The following is a 14,336-nucleotide window of genomic DNA, read 5'->3' on the forward strand; positions in this document are numbered from 1 at the left end:
TGCTGCCCCCAGTAAGCGTTAACTGTAGGCAGTAGTAGTTTGGTAAAACTGCTGTGTATCTTTAAGAGTAGTTGCACCTGGGAATTGTAGTTCTCAGTTAGGGGTCCCAGTAGCTTCCCTCTGACTGGCTCATTAGGGTAATTTCCTGAGCTCAGAGGCACAAAGATAGGAGTTTTATTGCTCTTTTCCTGCTTCTTTGTCTATCCTTACCTCAAAGGAGAAGGGGAAACTCATCTCTTTCTCCCCACGGCTATAGAACTGACCTAGATCACAAGATGTAACTTTCCACCCAGCTATCAGCTTGATTGTGAGTAAATGATCTTCTGAATGCGTGTGAAGTTAAATAAAGATGATTTAAGCTCTCCTCAGTGGTCGTGCGTTGACTCACACCTGGAAAGCGTTGCCTTATCTCCGCTACCTGGCGTGACATTTTATGGCACACATGGCCCGGCCCGACAAGGTCTCATTTATGTCGGATCCGGCCCTCCTAACAAATGAGTTTGACACCCCTGATCTACATACACAGCAACTTGCTTCTGTCTTTTAAACGTCTCTCTAGAGTACGGCCAGGGCTATTTTTGGGCAGGAACACACAGGAACGGAGTTCCGGCTGGCTCCCAAGTTGGCCATGCCCAGCAGGAACTCATTAGCATAATAGGCCACACCCAACAGCAGAAACTCATTAGGATTGGCTACAATAAGGGTGTGTGGCCTAACATGCAAGGGGTTCCTGCTCCAAAAAAAGGCCCTGGGTTTTGACAACAAACAAGGTAAACAGAATAACAAGCAAAAGGTGGGTGTGGCTGGATAACCACACTTCTGGTAACATGGGGGGGCGGCCTAATGTGCTATTGAGCTGTGCTGTCAGGGGTGTGGCCTAATAGGCTAATGAGTTTCTGTGGTTGGGTGTGGCCTATTATGCTAATGAGTCCCTGCTGGTCTTTTTCTACAAAAATAGCCCTGAGAGTACCTATCAACTTGACGGATCTTTCTCTGACAAGGTAGAACAAGCTCTTTGCACAAAGCCCTATCTTTGCTCCGGTTGGCAACATTATGTTCTGGTCACCTGGGGAGTCTGACAAGGTGCAGCTAAGATGTGGCTATAAATCCGACAGACCATTTGGTGTGGGGCAAGGGAAGGGTGCCACCTTGTGAAGCTTATTCGGGCTGCTGCCTTCTGCACTCGCTGGATTCTCTGAACCCTTTCCAAAGATTCCGAGGTATGCTGTTTTAGGAAGACTGGTGGCTGAATATTACAATCCCCAAGGAGCAATAAATTAAGGTTGAGGCAAATGGCAATATCTCCATGTGTGCATCAACATTATGAGCTGAAAGAAAAGACCTCTCCAAATAAGAATCCGCCCACAGAATCTCCAGGCATGTCACAATCTAGAGCTGGCAACCTACCTGAAGGACCGAAAATGCATTTCCTACGTGTTGGGAACCTTCTGCTCCTATTATTTATTTATTCTATTATGTTTTAATCTTTTAAATTGTTACATTTATGTGTTGTGCGCCACCCAGAGCCCGGTTGCGGGGTAGGGCGGGATACAAATCAAATCAATCAATAAATAAGATAAAAATCTTTGTGCCAATTACAAAAATCACCAAATTGGTCAGCAACACAGAATAATTTTAAATTCTTTGCTCCATCCCTTCTAAAGCATTTATGACCTGACATGACGCATCTATGGAGTGGGGTTTTGCCTCCAGGGCACGACATATGGAATGCACACTGAAGGTCCCCTGCGAGTCCATTCGGGGCTAGATGGACCATTGCCCCGTCTTGGTATACTGAGCCCAGGGCTTTTATTCTGGGGGGATGTGCCGGAATGGAGTTCCAGAACCACTTTGACAAAATTCTTTTTAAAATGGGCTTTCACAGTATACAGATTGAAAACTTCATTTCCCTCTTGAGAGTTTCGGCATCTCTTTTTACAAAAAAAGAAGAAGAAGAAGCCCTGATTAAGCCCACACAGTAGAACACACAAAGCTAAACACAGGCCGCGGGCACACGGGCAGGAAAATGCGGGGGGGAAGTGGGGCTGTTTGCCCCAGGGCAAAATAACACGCGGTTGCGCCAGCAGACGTACCGTGGAGGTCCCATGGAGGTCCCATGGTAGGGGGGAGGTGCCGAGCACACCACAATCCTGCGCTGCGGCAAAGAAGCGGCGCGGCAAACGGGTGGTTTTTTCTCCGGACACCAAAGTGTGCGCATGCCCCGTTGGGTGCTCGTGCGCACCCCGTGGACAGTTGAAAAAAAAACTTTATACGAGGGGGCATGGGCGGGTGCTGGAACTACCACCGGAAACGCGATCAGACGCCCGCCCTTGCCCCGCGGTTACCGGAAACTAGTACCTCCGAGGTACTAGTTTTTAACCGCGCATCTTCTGCGGGAAGCCTCGGGTTCCCCACGGGAGCTCTACGCTTCCCAGATTTGGCGGTGAGATCGCGCCCGGAAAATCCACCTATCTTCCGTCTCTCTAGCGTGCCTAATGCTCCGTGTGATCGCAGCCACAGTAGAGGAAGAAGAGGCTGGGTTTCTACCCTGCCGTTCACTACCGAAAGGAGTCGCAGAGCGGCTTAAAAACTCTTTTCCCTTCCCCGCCCCACAACAGACACCCTATGAGCAGTGTTCCCTCTAAGCTGAGTCAATGTGAGTTAGCTCACAGTTTTTTAGCCTCCGGCTCACCCATATTTGTCTTAGCTCAGGAAGGGATGGCTCCAGAGCAAACTAATTTATGCAGTAGCCAAATTGCTCACTCACAACTTTAATGCCAGTAGCTCACAAAGTGGAATTTTTGCTCACAAGACTCCACAGCTCAGAGGGAGCATTGCCTGTGAGGTCGGTGAGGCTGAGAGAGCTCTGACAGAAACTGCTCTTTTTCAAGAACAGCTCTGAGAGAACTACGGCTTGCCCAAGATCATCCAGCCAGGTGCAAGTGGAGGAGTGGGAAATCAAACCCGGTTCTCCCAGATTAGAGTCCGCACACTCAGCCACTACACCACAACAGCAGAATTAACTTTTTTTAAAAATCCAGTTCTCTCTTCAAGGCATAAAAGGCAGCATAAACAATTCTCCCTTCCTCAGTTCCCCACAACAACCCTGTGAAGTAGGCTCAGCTGAAAGACGGCAACTGGATGAAGATCACCCAGCAAGATAACTGGCGGTGTCTCCCAGGTCCCAGTCTGACATTCGTTTCCATTTCCGCTTCAGCAATTCCCAACCGACAGACCACATGTTTATCATCCAAGGACTCCCCACGTACCTGTCAGGTAGGAGGTAAACTGTTTCGGGCCACACCGAATCGGGTAGCGGGTGGTGGTCCTGAACGTTTTCTGTTCCACCTGAGAAGTGCCCCGGGGGATGAAGACGGTGCCGTCGGAAGTCTCTCCCCACCACCTCACTCGAACGACGGTGGAAGCCGGAGGTTTGGTCACCGTCCACAGGATTTTGCTCACGGTCAGCTTCAGGAAGCAGCGCAGCTGGCCTTCCACCAGAGGCGGCAAGCTGGTGGAGGGGGAGACATCGCTAAGGCCTGCGGGAAAGCAGGAGAGGAGATAAAAGGGCAACTCAAATGATAAAAGGGTTGGAACACTTTCCCTATGAAGAAAGGTTAAAGCGCTTGGGGCTCTCTAGCTTGCAGAAACGAAGGCTGAGGGGTGACATGATCGAGGTTTATAAGATTATGCATGGGAAAGAGCTGGTCGAGAAAGAGGTACTTTTCTCCCTTTCTCACAATACAAGGACTCGTGGGCACTCCATGAAATGGCTGAGCGGTCAAATGATAAAATGGGCAGTTAATATGAATAAGGAAATAACTATAGAAACATGGGAATATTTGTGGAAAAACTCTATGAAACTGTCTATTTGTACCAATGTAAAAGAAAACTTATAAAATGATGTATAGATGGTACATGAGACCCAAGAAAATAGCAAATATGAACCAGAATATGTCTAGTAAATGTTGGAAATGTAAAAAACATGAGGGCTCATTTTATCATATGTGGTGGACATGCGATAAAGCTATGGACTTTTGGACCAAAATCCACAGTGAAATGCAAAAGATTCTAAAATGTTCTTTTAAGAAGACACCTGAAATTCTGCCCTTAGGTTTAAAAATGGAAGAACTAAATATAACAAAAAGAACATTGTTCTGGTATTTGATAACAACAGCAAGAATGATATATGCTCAATACTGGAAACAAGAAAAAATACCAGATCTGGAAGAGTGGATACAAAAAGTTCTGTTCATGGCTGAAATGGACAAAATAACCAGAAAATTGAACAATGAAGAAGACCAAGAATTTTATGAAGAATGGAAGGACTTTAAAATATATCTGGAAAACAACTGGGACGTGAAACAAAATTTACTTTGTCTAGAACAATATTAAATACTCGATGTTATCTTGAATCTATCTATGTGGGACATGAGGGAGACGCATTGCGGGAAGCCTTTTGGGGGAGGGAAGGAAAATGGAATATCTAAATGACTGATAAAAAGATGTAAAATGTGAGAACAATGGAAAATAAAAACCTTTTTGAACAAAAAAAACCCATCATAATTTGACACAGTGCATCTCTCAGTGGTGTCAGTAATGACACTTGCTTATTCTGGTCTTCAGAACACTGGGAACATTAGAGAACACTGGGTCCCTTCCTGGGCTCACATGTGGAGAGCTAGCTGATAAGGGCTGTGTATCACATTAAACTTCGCTCTCGGCAGCCTTGCAACTCCTAAATAGCAGTCCATTCTTATGGCATCCTAATTCCTTCTACAGAGGCTTCTTATACACAAAAACGCGGTTATAAAATATATGTTCTGCTATAAGTTTCTCTAATCAAAAGATTCTAGGTTACATACCAAAATCTGGATCTATTATGAGTAAACGTTTGAAGGCACAATGACACCCGTCAATATACATCACGGAGAGAAGATCAGAAATCACATTCTTTTCCCCTTGTCCTACAATCTCATGTTCGGTTTTCATCTTTTCCTGCTGCCTTCAAGTTTCCCTAGCATTCTTTTCTTTCCCAGTGACTCTTGTCAGGGCTCTTTTTGTAAGAAAAAGCCCAGCAAGAACTCATTAGCATAATAGGCCACACCCAACAGCAGAAACTCATTAGCATATTAGGCCACACCCTGATAGCACACCACATTAGCATATTAGGCCACACCCCATGTCACCAGAAGTGTGGTCATCCAGCCACACCCACCTTTTGCTTCTTATTCTACTTATTTTGTTTATTGTCAAAATGCAGGGCTTTTTTTGTAGCAGGAACTTCTTTGCATGTTAGGCCACACAACCGTAATGTAGCCAATCCTAATGCGTTTCTGCCGTTGGGTGTGCCCTATTATGCTAATGAGTTCCTGCTGGGGATGGCCAACGTGGGAGCCAGCCGGAACTCTGTTCCTGTGCGTTCCTGCCCAAAAATAGCCCTGACGTCTTCTCCTAATGTGACCCAATACCCTCAGTTGAGTCATTTGAGCTTCTAGAGAGAGTTTAGGCTTGATTTGATCTAGAGCCCACTTTTTGGTGGTCCGCGTTATCTGAAAAAACTCTCCTCCGAAATCACATTTCAAAGGGATCTACTTTCTCACTGTCAGCTTTCTTCATTGCCCAACTTTCACACCTAGATAGTAATAGGGAATACTAGGGCATGAATTGATTTGATCTTCGTCGCCAGCGACAGATCCCAACACTTGAGGATCTTTTCTAACTCCTTCCTGGCCACCCTCCCCAGTCTCAGTCTCCTTCTGACTCCTTGGCCGCAGTCTCCCTTTCGGTTGAGGATGGAGTCAAGGAACAGAAAATATTGAACAATTTCAACATCTTCATGATCAACCGTGAAGTTGTGTAATTCTTCAGTAGTCGTTACTTTTCTCTTCTTGATGTGCAGCTGTAATCCTGCTTTGGCACTTTCTGCTTTAACCTTCTGGGACGCTTGCGCTTCATCACACCCAGAAACTGAAGATCATAGAATCATAAGGACTTCCAGGGTCATCTAGTCCAATCCCCTGCACAAGGCAGGAAATTCACAAATACCACCCCCCATCCCCAGTGACTCCTGTCCCATGCCCAGAGATAGCAAAAAACCTCCATGCCCAGAGATAGCAAAAAACTTGCTTCCTAACCCCAAAGTGGCGATCTGAATTTCCCGGGGCATGTAAGAAAGGGCCACGAGAACCAAGCACTGAGGCGACCCTTCCTGCCCTCCCTTCTCATGATCTGCCTAAGTTCACAGAATCAGCACTGCCGTCAGATGGCCATCTAGCCTCATAGAATCAGGGGTCATTTCCTGCAGGAGCACACAGGAGCAGAGGTCTGGCAGTAAAGAGCCCAGGGGGCGGGCACATGCTCCCAGCAGCCCTCAATCAGAGCAAGAAGCAGCCAGATAAGCTGCAGAGCCCCCCCCCCCGGCCCCAAAACAGTCCAGTGGCACCTTTAAGACCAAGTTTTATTCAGGTACAAGCTCTCCCTCTTCTTGAGGACAGATCAGCACGTTCCCCCCCCCAATAGCTAGCAATCCAAAACAGTCCAGTGGGGCCTGAGCGGTGGGTGTTGCCTTCTGACACACTTCCGGTGATGTCAGGGGATGTGGCATATGCAAATGAGTTATGCTAATGAGCTCCTGCACCTCTTTTTCTACTAAATGACCCCTGCATAGAATCATACATCTTGTAAAACTTTATTGTCTGCTTTATTGTCTGCTTCTTTTACTGAGACTCACAAGTAGATTACATAAGAGCAAGTCAATACACTCAACAGTATGAGACATCTCTTCCCAAACACGCAGGACTAGTTACGGCGGCTCCAGTCTTCCTCCCCAAAATGGCTCACCAGTGGCACGCGGCAGTGCCTGGAGTTTCACCAGCATTAATATTTTTGTACAGCTAAGGTTGAGTGAAAAGAGTAAGGCACACATCCAGCCATTCAGATTTGCCGGATTTAGCGCAGAGGAAACTCAGTGAAACTTTTCACGTCAGAAGAAATTTGATTTTTTGGAAGCAGAGACCAATACGAGAATACAGGTGAGCATTATCATCAGGGTGAAATATTTTTACACACCTTCTGGCAGCCTGGGTCAGGTCTAGTTTGTTCTTAGGATAAGGCATCCAGGCAGAATTACCAAGAGACTTGGCTAGGAAAAAAAATCCCATCCTTTTAATAAATGTTTATTTTTTTAATTTATTTTTTTGTTTTGGGATTTTTACTCCACCCTCCCCAGACCGGCTCACGACACATCGAGTCAAACACTCGTTACAATAAATTCACATTAAATATCATAAAAACAATAAACAATAACATTGGTAGCATCTAACTTAATGCATGGACATAGAGCAGACGTATCTTTTCATAGACTTGGAAGTAAATGACATCACCTACTAAATGACATCCCACTAAGCTGCTAGACAGAATACTTTTCCCTGCAGGTTTCTGAATGTCCAATGGCCTTTTCTCTATAGTTGTTTTCCCTAGCAGACTTTTATTGAGCCTAGGAAAACATATATACACTTTCCTTCCACTCACAACAACTCTGTGAGATAGATCAAGATGGGTACCCATGTTATGGAGCTGCGGTGGCTCAGGTGGTTAAGATGCTGAACTGCAGGCTGTGGAAGGTCGGTAGTTCAGAAGTTCGAGACCCAAGCGTGCTGCATGACGGAGTGAGCTCCCATCTCTAGTTCCAGCTCCCGCCAACCTAGCAGTTCGAAAGCAAGAAATTGCAAGTAGATAAATAGGTACCACTTCGGTGGGAAGGTAACAGTGTTCCGTGCGCCTTGGCGTTTAGTCATGCCGGCCACATGACCACAGAAATGTCTTCGGACAGCACTGGCTCTTCGGCTTTGAAACGGAGATGAGCACTGCAACCCTAGAGTCGGATTCGACTGGCTTTCGAGCAAGGGAACCTTTACCTTTACCCATGTTAGTCTGTCTACAGCCGTAGAGAAGAGCAAGAGTCCACTGACACCTTAAAGACGAAGAGAAGAGAGGAGAGATTGGATTTATACAACACCCTTCACTACTTGAAGGAGTCTCAGAGAGCAGCTTACAATCTCCTTTCCCTTCCCCTTCCCACAACAGACACCCTGTGAGGTAGGTAAGGCTGAGAGAGCTTTTTCAAGAGTCCATGCTCCTAACCTCTACATCAAACTGGCTCTTTAACTAACAAAATGTGTGGCAGAGGACGCGCTTTGGTGACTCACTGCAGCCACTTCTTCAGATACAGCTAGAATGGGAGTCCACCTGTCCTATTTATTGGAAAGTGATTTCAGATGCCAAATGACGTTAGCAGGCAAGCGACAAAAGCGGGCGAATAACGACAGCAGGCATGATTAGAGTTAGGTGAGATGTGCAGAGGGGGTAACAGGCCCGGAGGAATCAGCACCGGTAATGAGACAGGAAGCCTAGGTCTGGATTCAGTCCAGGTGGATGCATTGTCTTGAGCTTCGTTATCAATTGCAAGAGAGACTGCTGAACTGCAACTGACCATGAAGCGCCAGACAATGCATCCCCCGGGACTGAATCCAGACCTAGGTTTCCTATCTGTTACGAATGCTGATTTCTCCACACCTGTTATCCCTCTGAGTATCTCACCAAAATCCAATCACATTTCCTGTTATTATTATTCACCTGCAATTGTCATTCACCTGCTATTGTCATTTGCCTACTAATGTCATTTATTAAGCATCTGCAATCACTCCACTTCAATAAATAGGACATTCCATATGTATCTGAAGAAGTGACCGCAGTGACTCACGAAACCTCCTCCCCTGCCACAGATTTTGTTATTCTTGAAGGTGCTCCTGGACTCTCTGGCTCTTTTCTGCTGTGAGATAGGTTGGGCCGGCCCAGCCAGCTTCAACCACGGAGCTTCGCAACGGAGGCCGGATTTGAACCCAGCGCCCTCAAGCCGTCCGTCCACTCACCCTTCCGTTTGCGTCCAGGCCCGGTCCGAACCGAGCCGCTCTTCAGCTTCTTCTGCTTCATCCCCGCACCGCCCCGAAAGTAGGCCCGAGTCCGCTTCCCGCTGCTTAGCAACGGCCGGCCCCCGCAAGGGCCTCTGGGAAAATAGCGGCAACGGCGGCGGAATAACCGGGCCGGCGCCCTCTGTTCTCTTCGAACTACAGCCCCCAGAAGGCTCTGCGGCCCCTCCCTCCCGCAGGAACTTCGGCTCAATGAGAAGGGAATTCCAGTCTCTATGGCAACAGGGAGCCCCGGACTGCGTTTCCCAGGAGCCTGCGGGAGGAAAGGATGAGGTAATTTCCGGTTATCTCCTCCTCGGGAATCCCAGAATCAAACGTCCTCTGGGCGATAAAGAGAGATTCCGGGGGTTGCAGTGTTCCCTCTAAGACGAGTGAGTGTGAGCTAGCTCGCAGTTTTTTAGCCTCCAGCTCACACATCTTTGTCTTAGCTCAGGGAGGGTGGCTCCAGAGCAAACTAGTTTATGCAGGAGCCAAATTGCCCGCTGGAGGCAAAACCACTCCTCGTCTCCCAGTGGCATTACATAGAGGAAGACAGCAGAACAGCTTTAGAGTCCAGAGCTGCACCTTTAAGACCAACAGAGTTTTTATGCAAGGTGTGAGTTTTTGTGTACAAACACACTTCTTCCGATACAGTGAAACAGAATTTCCTTAACCCTTACATCAGGGCCGGATTTAGACTTGCTGAGGCCCTAAGCTATACAAAACCCAGAGGCCCCCTACTGTTTTAAATTACATCAGCTTGTCTCAGAAAAAATTAAAATATATACGCCTTTTTAATATTTGAAATCATTTTTATATTGTGTATTTATTTGAGGCCCCAGCAGATTGTGAGGCCCTAAGCTGTAGCTTATTTAGCTTATGCATAAATCCGGCACTGCCTTACATATAGGAAGACAGGAGAACAGCTTTAGAGTCCAGAGCAGCATGTTTAAGAGCAACAGAGTTTTATGGAAGGTGTGAATTTCTGTGTACAAACGCACTTCTTCCGATACAGTGAAACAGAATTTCCTCAGCCACTACATATAAGAAGACAGCAGAACAGCTTTAGAATCCAGAGCGGCACCTTTAAGACCAACAGAGGTTTATGCAAGGTGTGACCTTTTGTGTACAAACACACTTCTTCCGATACAGTGAAACAGAATTTTCTCAGCCATTACATAAGAACATAAGAGAAGCCAATGTTGGATCAGGACAAAGGCCCATCCAGTCCAACACTCTGTGTCACACAGTGGCCAGAAATACCAGGTGCCATCAGGAGGTCCACCAGTGGGGCCAGGACACTAGAAGCCCTCCCACTGTTGACCCCCCCCCCAGCACCAAGAAGACAGAGCATCACTTGCCCCAGAGTCCATATAGGAAGACATACAGAGTACATATAGGAAGACAGGCGAACAGCATTAGAGTCCAGAGCGGCACATTTAAGACCAACAGAGTTTTATGGAACGTGTGAACTTCTGTGTACAAACACACTTCTTCCGATACAGTGAAACAGAATTTCCTCAGCCATTACATATAAGAAGACAGCAGAACAGCTTAAGAGTCCAGAGCTGCACCTTTAAGACCAGCAGAGTTTAGTGCAAGGTGTGAGCTCTTGTGTACAAACACACTTCTTCCGATACAGTGAAACAGAATATCCTCAACCGTTACATAGAGGAAGACAGTAGAACAACTTTAGAGTCCAAGCGGCACCTTTCAGACCAACAGAGTTTTATAATAATAATATACTTTATTGTCATTGTACACAGTACAACGAAATTAAAGGTGCAATCATTTCAGTGATCTACAGCCATACACATATACACTCACACAACCATTCACAACCATCCCATAACTCCCTTAAGGTTCACATTGCAACCTAAACCACCAATGTCACCCAAATTCCAACTTCATGCAGCATTTAAAGCAATAATAGCTCTCGAATAAAAACTGTTTTTTAATCTGTTTGTCCTTGTTTTAATTGTCCTATATCTTCTACCCGAAGGCAGCAGTTCAAACAAGGAGGTGTGAGTTTTTGTGTACAAACACACTTCTTCCGATACAGTGAAACAGAATTTCCTCAACCCTTACATATAGGAAGACAGTAGAACAACTTTAGAGTCCAGACCCGCACCTTTAAGACCAACAAAAGGTTTTATTCAAAGTATGAGCTTTCGTGTGCACGCGGGTGGGAAATTTAGTTGCGACGCACTGTTCCCTCTAAGCTGAGTTAGTGTGAGCCAGCTCACAGTTTTTTAGCTTCCGGCTCACACATTTTTGCTTTAGCTCAGGAAGGAGGGCTCCAGAACAAACTGCTTTATGCAGTAGCCAAATCACTCACAACTTTAATGCCGGTAGCTCACAAAGTAGAATTTTTGCTCACATGTCTCCACAGCTTAGAGGGAACATTGGTTGCGAGAAAGGGCCAATAAGAGTCAAGCCAGAGATAAAAACAAAATTGGACTGAAGACTGTCTACTCCCAAGCAATGCTCCCTCTAAGCTGTGGAGTCTTGTGAGCAAAAATTCTATTTTGTGAGCTGCTGGCATCAAAGTTGTGAGCGAGGTGTTTGGCCACTGCGTAAGTCAGTTTGCTCTTGATGCACAAGTTGTGCCTGTGTGACCCCTTAGCCGAATTGGAATCACACAGAATCTAACTCCAGCGAGTTAGATGAATATCTGTTTAATGCATTGAAACAGGGAATGCAGGGGGCTGAGTGCTTTGGCCCCTCAGCCATTCCAAAACTGTATTCTGCCATAACCAGGAAGGGGAGAAGGTCTTATACCCCAAATGACATCATATTTAGTTTATACATTAAAGAATCTCTAATCGGCACCAAGCAGTTAACATCATACAAGCATCATTTGACTGTAAACCTTGCTATTGGTCTCTCTTTATGCTGGTCATATATTGTCAGTGATTGCATTTGTTTATCTGTTTTCCAGGAGAATGAGAACCTTAGGGAACACTGAGAACCTTCCTTTTCATTTCTTTTTAAACTGCCCCCGAAGAGGCAGAATTTTATTAAATTTTTCACAAAAAATACACACATAAAACACAAAAGTACAAACAAACATTAAAATATATACTAACATACATACTAACACCTGGGGGTTATTGTCGTTTTAACACGTTTATACTTAGTAACATTTATTCGTGAACTTTGTAAGCAACTTTTCTATAATCCTAAAACCGGTGTACATTTCACTAATATTCAATTAGTCTGTCCCTTACAAAGTAGCGTAAATATGCTTATCATACCAATTATAGAATTGTGTCCAAGTATTCTGGAATGTCGAGTCCGTTGCACCTTTTATCAATAAAGTCAGTTTATCCAATTCCGCCACCTCCAAGACTTTGTTTATAAATTCTCATTTGTTGGTATTTCCATTGATTTCCAAAATTTTGCATAAAGAATTCTGGCAGCTGTAGTTAGAAAGACTATCGAATAACGGCCCTCTTTGTTTGAATTATCCGGTAAAATATTCACCAACAAAACCTCTGGTGTAAAAGGTATTACTGAGCCTAGTACCTTTTGCAAAATTTCATGCACCATTACCCAATATTTCTTAGATCTTTCACAATGCCACTACATATGATAAAATGAACCAACCTTATTTTCACATTTCCAGCACTTATTAGAACATTTCGGATCTATTTTAGCTAAATTTTCAGGTGTTACATACCATCTATAAAACATTTTATACACATTTTTTTTGTATGGAATAGCTTTCGTAATCCTAATGGTTTTTTTCCCCATATTTGATCCCGCTGCTCTAATTTAATAGTATGTCCAATATTTTGCCCCCATTGAATCATGAACCCTTTTACTATTTCATCCACCATCATATCATCAAGTATAACAGTACATAAAGCCTTCTTATAAGCTTCTGATCTGAGGATATAATAATCTTTTCAAACTGTATAAGATTTTTATAAAATCCTATTCTCTTGTCTTTTGTAAATCTAGACTCTATTTGCACTCTTTGCCACCAGGGTAGGTCTTCTAGTGGTTTCAGACAGTCTTCAGAATCCAGTATGTCCAAATACCTTCTTGGAAATTCTTCCCGATACGCATTTGGGAGTGTAATGGCTTCTAGTGGAACAGTCAATTTTTAGGTTTTTATATAAAAACGCTTATGTACGTTTCCCCATATTTTCATCAAAGATGCCCGTATCCAATGTTGTTTAAAATATTTATGAACACTGGCTTTTTTTCCCTTATTTCTGGGGAGCTGGGTGATAAGGATTATGATTCACATTCAGCTTTGCTCTTGACGTCCTTGCAGCTTCTTGAATACACATTCCATTCTTATTGCATCCTAATTCTATCCCCAGACGCCTCTAATAATGCTTTTCCTTAATATATAGCTTCATATGCCAAAAGTGCAATTATAAAATATATATTCTGCTATAAGCTTCTCTAATCAGAAGATTCTCGGTTACATACCAAGATCTGGATCTATTACAATTACATTTTTGAAGGCACAGTGACAGCTGTCAATATGTAAACATGTCAGACCCCCCCCATTCAGAAATCACATTCATTTCCCCCTTGTCCTACACTCTGGAGCCCTCCTTCCTGAGCGGAGACAAAAATGTGTGAGCCAAAGGCTAAAAAACTGCGAACTAGCTCACACTCACTCAGCTTAGAGGGAACGCTGCTCCCCAGCCGCGTAAAGACTTCATCTCCCACAATGCACTTCGCAGGCATTCCGAGTTTTCGCGATCTCAGCGAGTGTAACGGTTGCTTGGTGCATCTGTTTTCAATCGGAAAGCTGCATTGTTTGCAGCTCTGCAGGTCTGGAACCCGCCCTGAGCCTGCCATGTGGGGAGGGGCGGGGATATAAAAAGACATTCTCACTCGCAAATATTTGACCACCGCCTTTTTTAAAAAAAACCTTGCCAATGTTCCCTCTAAGCTGCGGAATCTTGTGAGCAAAACTTCTACCTTGTGAGCTACTGGCATTAAAGTTGCGAGCAAGCAATTTGGCTACTGCATAGATTAGTTTGCTCTGGAGCCCATCCTTCCTGAGCTCAGACAAAAATCTGTGAGCCAGAGGCTAAAAAACTGTGAGCTAGCTCACACTAACTCAGCTTAGAGGGAACACTGCCTGTGACTCACTACTCTTTGGCACGCAAAACTCCATTTCCCATAGCGCACCGCCGGCACTTCCGGTAAAGGTCCCGCGAAACAGAGCCTCTTCTCCCTCCGGTCCCCTTGAGAGGGGAACTCCACTTCCCGTCGGGCCGCGCGGCCGGGCGCCGACCACTTCCGGGGCGGGGGGCGAGCGAGGGCGCGGCGGCTGCTGGGAGCGGCTGGCCGGCGGCTCCTTCTAGGCGGGCGGGGGCCGGATCCTGCCCGCTCCCC

The sequence above is a fragment of the Gekko japonicus genome, unplaced genomic scaffold, assembly GCF_001447785.1.
Source record: "Gekko japonicus isolate JY-2015 unplaced genomic scaffold, Gekko_japonicus_V1.1 scaffold5594, whole genome shotgun sequence".
Taxonomy (NCBI): Eukaryota; Metazoa; Chordata; class Lepidosauria; order Squamata; family Gekkonidae; genus Gekko; species Gekko japonicus.